General features: G+C 57.4%; 1 protein-coding gene across 2 annotated transcripts in view; it reads left to right on the top strand.

Annotated features, from left to right (window-relative positions):
* Nucleotides 1,506-6,000, top strand: part of KMT5B (lysine methyltransferase 5B) — a 58,346-nt gene continuing 53,851 nt past the window's right edge. The window contains exon 1 of one of the 2 annotated variants that reach the window (XM_018043198.1): nucleotides 1,506-2,561. The gene's annotated coding sequence lies outside the window, so the exon portion shown is untranslated. Of the gene's footprint in view, nucleotides 2,562-2,649; nucleotides 2,857-6,000 lie in introns of those variants that run through there. The other variant, XM_018043200.1, reaches the window with a different exon arrangement.

Here is a 6,000-nt window from a genome sequence, read left to right as displayed (position 1 = left end):
AGAGCTCCAGCCCACCCTGAGGGCCTCTCAGCGCAGGCTGGAAGAGCAGCCAGCAGCACAGGGGGGACAGGGAGGGGGTGGGGGGTGGAGACAGGCTCAGAAGTGGGGAGCCGGAGGGACTTGTGTCTGGGGTCACCCATCTGCCTCCCCTGCTCCCTGCAAGTCACCGCCCAGAAAACTTGGCCTGGCGCTGGGCCGGAAGCAAATGGAGCCAGAGTCTTGGGACTCTGGGGACTTGTCAGGGTCCGGATTTGGGTGTCAGCCACAGGAGGCGCCGTCGAGATGGACTCTGGAAAGCTTCGAGTGGGGAAGACAGGGATGTTCAGGGCTGTGAAAGGCTGCCCGGGCATGGCTGGACTTGGGGCCTGGGCACCGAGACCCAGGGGGACCCACACAGGACTGTGGTGCCCCCTGGGCTTCTTCCTCCCTGGGCACCCAGAGAGGAGACAAGGTGGCAACGGCAGTCTCGGTGGGGTGCGATTTGAGGATTTGGAGCCAGGCACTATGAAAATTATTGGAAAGTTTAGCCATAAATCAGAAGCTAATGAAACTGAAGCAATCATTCATTAGTTGTGCTAGCAGCGAAGAACGTGACAAGGCAGCTTCTGATGTCAGAGACGCCCGAAGGCTTTCAGAGTGAAAGAGCAGAGCGTGCAGGGTCCTGAGCCGATCGGCTTCACCGGAGGGGTGGTGAGACCCCGCACAGCCCCATCCCCGCCCAATGGGCTTCCCCAGGAGGCAAGGTGAGGGCAGTGGGAGGAGCGCTGGTGTTTAAGATCTAGTCACGCCTCCACCTCTGTTAGATTCCTGTCCTCAGCCAATCACTGTGCCTCAATTTCGCATCTGTGAAAGGGGATAATAAGCGCTATGTCTGCCACTCAAGGTCAAGAGGGAGAGAAAATCAAGTAAGCAGCCGTGTTGGTGGTGGTTGTTTGGTGGACCACAGACTTTGTGGTCATCGACACTGCCCACGGAAGCCGCTTTTCTGGCATGCCTACTCTGTGCCAGGCCCTGGGAATGGCAGAAAACCAAGGAAGGCCCGGGGCTCTTCCTGGAATAGAAGGACCCGCCTGCTCAGCCTGCCTCCTCTCTGCAGGACCGAGCTGGGCTCTTTACCACCTCCTCCCCCACTCCGGCCCCAGGGCTTCTGCACTTCTCGGGCTCACCTTTCTCAACCACTCCCTTTTCCTTCCATACCCATATCCACTCTTCCGGGTGGCGGAGACGTTTAGGCACCAATACCGTGCCATCTGCCCGCTTGTGGCAACCTCAACTTCTTGGCCTCTGCGCTTTTTATCAGGATAAGGGCTCTGCCTCAAGCCCTGACTGACTTTGGAGGTCGCCTCACCTCTCGATGCCTCAGTCTCCCTACGTATAAAGTGGGAAAAAACGGTCCCCACCTCCTGGGAGTCGTTGTAAACCAGATAGGGCACCAAAGCTTGAGAATGGTGCCTGGTATCCAGGAAAAGATGCTCCTCTCAGGATTGCTATTTTGCAGCCATTGTCATCAACCTCGCAGGGAGGATCCAGAGGGCGAGGCAGCGCGCCCGGCCCGTGGGAGCCTCTCAACAACTTCCCGACCAGCCTGAGACCCAGGAGGGGGCCCGCATCCTTGGGTACCGGCACTGCCCAACGAGGGAGTGAATCGGAAAAACCCGTTTCTCCGAAAACCCGACGCACAGTAGGTGCTCAAGAAATGGCCGGCTGACGCTAGGAAGCTAGTGGCCGGGTTGATGCAGGCTCACGTCCCGCTTCTCCCACACGAGGTGGTGGAACTCGGGCTGCCCACACGGTCTTGAAGGGTGTTATCTGCTCCCAAGGACACCCACTCCCACAACAAAGAGGCTCGCCTCCACGGGGGCCACCTCGTCTCGGCGCACCCGGGAGGCGCAGCGGGCGAGAAGCCTGCCCGTCCCCCGCGGCTGACCCCCGTCCTGACTCAGAAGCGGTCCCCGGTGGGTGCTGCTACGCCAGGGACTGAGGGTTGGAAGGCAGCCTCGCGAGACCCCGAGCGCACGGAAAAGCCTAGGCCCAGGTAGCGCCCGAGGGGCGCGCGGCGACGCCGCCTCCAGCCGCGATTTAAAGGGCAGCGAGAGGCGGAGGGATCCTTTCCGACCGCTCATTACGAATCCCTCCGCTGCGAGCGAAGCGAAGCGACGACGGGCCTCGTCCTCTCAAAATTCGCTTTTTTGTTCCTCCGCCGCGGGAAGCAGCCGGCGGGGGAACTCATTTCTTTCTCGGGTTTCTCCGCCTCCCCCACCCCCACCCAACCCCCAGTCCCGTAAAAGCAACAGAGGCGGCCGAAGAGGCACGAGTTGAAGTGGTGTCCCTCCGCTCGGCCGAGGGTACTCCTTTTCGTGTCCTTCCACCGTTCCCGGGCGGCGTCCGAGCGGCTCACCGGGGGCGGCGACGCGTCTGCGGCGCGGACGGTGAGGCTCCGGGGCTATGAGGTGAGGGCGCCCGGGCACCGGAGACGGCACGCGCGGCGCCAGGACCCGGGGCGCGGAGTCGCCAGGCCAGCGGCTGCCTCCAGGATTCCCTGAGGCCGCGCGCGAGGCGAGGTGAGGCCCGCGGCGCGGGGGCGCGGGGGCGCGGGGGGCGCGGCGCGGTGGGGGCGGGGGGCTCCGGCCGCGGCTGGGACTCATTTCCCGACAGCGGATGGAGCGGGCGGTGCTGCGGCGGGGGCCGCCATCTTGGATTTTACTCTTCCCATTTTTCTGTGGAATTATTTTTGGTGATTAATTTTCTTGGGGGACGAGGAAGTGTCGCTGGGCAGAGCGGGGCCCCCCCCAGCGGCGCGGCGGCGGGGCGGCGGGGCCTCGACGCGCCCCGAGGAGGAACGGGTAGCGCCCGGCGGTGAGCAGGGGGGCGGACGCCGGCGCGGGCGTGCGGGGGCCGGCGGGGCGCCGGACGCGGGCGGCGGGCTGGGGGCGGGCCGGCAGGAGCGCGGGGGGCGCCGGGCCGGGCCGGGGCTGGGGGGCCCGGAGCCGGGGCCGCGGGGGCGGTGGGGCCGGCGGGGGGAGGGGCGCGGCGGCGAGCGGGGGGCGCGGGCCCTGCAGTGGGCGCCGCGGCCGGAAGGGAGCGGTAGCGGCCGCCGGGCAGCGCCGGGCCGGCCCGCGGCCGCACGAGGGGAGCAGCCCCGCCGCTCGCGATTGGGGGACTCTGTTTTCCCTCTTCTCCAATGGGCAGCCGTGAACGGTCTCGCCCAATCTGCTGTCTCCGCCGCGCTCAACTTCGGGTTGTTTTTGTTTGGGCTGGAGCCTCACTCCTGGTCTCGTCCCGGGCCCGTCCTCCGCCCCGCTCCGTGCCTTCTCCTGACGGCGGCCCCGGCACCTTGGCCCGGACTGGCTCCCCTGGCCCCGGGCTCCCCCCGCCCCGTGCGCTTCGGCCCGGTCCCCCTCGGTCTGTCGGCGTCTTGGGTCCCGAGGATACGGTCCGCTACATCCCCGGAGATGATGAGCCGCGTCAGCCCCGACTGTGCGAGTGGGGGAAACGTGAAGAAGGTTACAACTGGACCCGACTTGCTGGGACGGTATAGAAGCACTTGGGACCCAGAGAAAGTTACTCTTTGTCGGTTTGGGTTCGTTTGACCCAGTTTTGGAGCTCTGGCTTCCGACCCATTGAGTAGGGGAAACTTTTTAAAGAATACCGAGGAGGCGAACGTGTGTTCTTTGAAATTAAGTTTTTCAGAACTTGCCAAACGAAATTCTCTCCGGCGGCGGGTGGAGGGGGGGAGGATCTTTATTTAGAGTAGGACGCAGAGAAATTGATTGGTTGTGATTGTGCTACTTTTCATCAGGACCTTTTTCAGACGTAAAGCGTTTCGATATAAAGTACAGTGGAGCATGGCTTAATAAGACCATTAATGGAAACAGTTGCCAGCTGAAGCGCTTTTTTTCCTTCCCCCTTTGGTCTTTAATAGTAAGAACACGCCTATAACTTTTGGTGATTAATTGTCCAAGTGTAAGCATTGGCTTTATTTTTGGGGCTCCAAAATCACTGCAAATGGTGATTGCAGCCATGAAATTAAAAGACGCTTACTCCTTGGAAGGAAAGTTATGACCAACCTAGATAGCATATTCAAAAGCAGAGACATTACTTTGCTAACAAAGGTCCGTCTAGTCAACGCTGTGGTTGTATGGATGTGAGAGTTGGACTGTGAAGAAAGCTGAGCGCCGAAGAATTGATGCTTTTGAACTGTGGTGTTGGAGAAGACTCTTGAGAGTCCCTTGGACTGCAAGGAGGTCCAGTCCATCCTAAAGGAGATCAGTCCTGGGTGTTCATTGGAAGGACTGATGTTAAAGCTGAAACGCCAATACTTTGGCCACATCATGCGAAGAGTTGACTCATTGGAAAAGACCCTGATGCTGGGAGGGATTAAGGGCAGGAGGAGAAGGGGACGACGGAAGATGAGATGGCTGGAGGGCATCACCGACTCGATGGACGTGAGTTTTTGTGAACTCCGGTAGTTGGTGATGGACAGGGAGGCTTGGAGTGCTGTGATTCATGGGCAAAGAGTCGGACAGGACTGAGCAACTGAACTGAACTGAATCATTTTGAAGAAGGAAGGGGGAATCAGTTTTGCCTGAAATCATCACAGATAATTTGTACCTACCAGGAAATTGAAGAGTTACTTAGTATAGACACAAGTTTACTCTGTAGCCAAATGTTTACCCCTTCACCACAGGTGTGGTCCTGTCACTGTGGGGCTCTCTAGATTACAAGATTAAAGTCCACAAACGCTTTGATCCCAGCTCATGTGGGAACTCAGGCCCTTTTTCCAGTTTCTAATCACTCAGCATTGTCTTCTAACGTCTGAGCTCGAGCCCGGCAGTTTCCCCTTCTGCTGTCTTTTGATCATGTCTTGCCCAGCACTCCTGCACTCCAGACCCCAGAATGACACTCCTCAGAAAGGCCTCATGAGAGTGTGACCTTCTGGGTAACTCTTTCACACCACACAGAGCTCTTAACACAGGTGCCGAGACAGCCCTCAGGTTAGAAGGCACACCTCCTGTGTGTTCCTGAGCAGTTGTTAATTGAATTTGGTCATTTACCTGCCCATCCCATCTTTTTGGTAGCTTATTGAGTTATCTTCTCTGCTCAGAGCAGGTGCTCAGTAGACACTTGATGAAAAATAGTAATTTATTAATAGAGCTTGGTGATTTATATGTAGTTCTTCAAAATACGTGCATTCTACTATTATTACAACGTTGTTGTCATCAACAAAACCACTTAGTTTGAGACCGAAAGGAGTAATGGGGATATTTACGCTTCATTTTTTACCCATAAATTTTGAAACTAAACTCAAAGCCATTTCCAAGTGCTGTCTTGCCTGTGTTTTCATTCATCTTCTTGTGCACGCTGAAGTGCTTATGTTTTGAACTCTCCACACCGGAAGCAAATAGCAGTGGGCTATGTGGGGGTCTAGCGGAATACGCATGTGAAGGAAGTGGCTGCAGGTTGTTTGTGTCTTTGAGCTTTGTGGGTGGGGCATGTTGGTTTACAGGTTTTCCTTGGGTCCTATGTATCTGGGATTGAGTCTGGTTTCTGTTAGAGGGTCAGTTTGTGGCCTTGTGGGACATGAGCGTGTGGCCTGATTGTGTTGCAAAGCCATTTGTGTGTATAGCATGGTAGCAGCTCCCTGTCCACAGGAATGCCCTTCACACGGCTTAGGAAAGCAAATCCTTTCAGACAAATGCTGTCGATTCCGTTATCCTGTGCTGCCTGCCACGTATAAGCTTTACTTTCTCTCCTCTCATAAACCCTTCTTTGGTGGGCAGGAGCTACAGGTCTCTGTCAGCCCTGGAACACTCTAATTGCAAAGTTTTCCCCATTGTTAAAGGTAGGGACCGTGTGTCTTTGTTCCAGTGTGTATCTTAGTTCCACAGACACACTGAGGGAATGAAGAGAGCGTGGACAGCTGTGTCTCAGGTGGAGCTCTGTGCAGCAGAAGTTTTATGTGTAAAGATGTAACTCGGTTTTTCGGCCTGATTTTTAGTT

The sequence above is a fragment of the Capra hircus genome, chromosome 29 (genome assembly GCF_001704415.2).
Source record: "Capra hircus breed San Clemente chromosome 29, ASM170441v1, whole genome shotgun sequence".
NCBI lineage: Eukaryota > Metazoa > Chordata > Mammalia > Artiodactyla > Bovidae > Capra > Capra hircus.
Note: the sequence above shows the minus strand (reverse complement) of the source record. Positions and strands in the feature narration are given on the sequence as shown.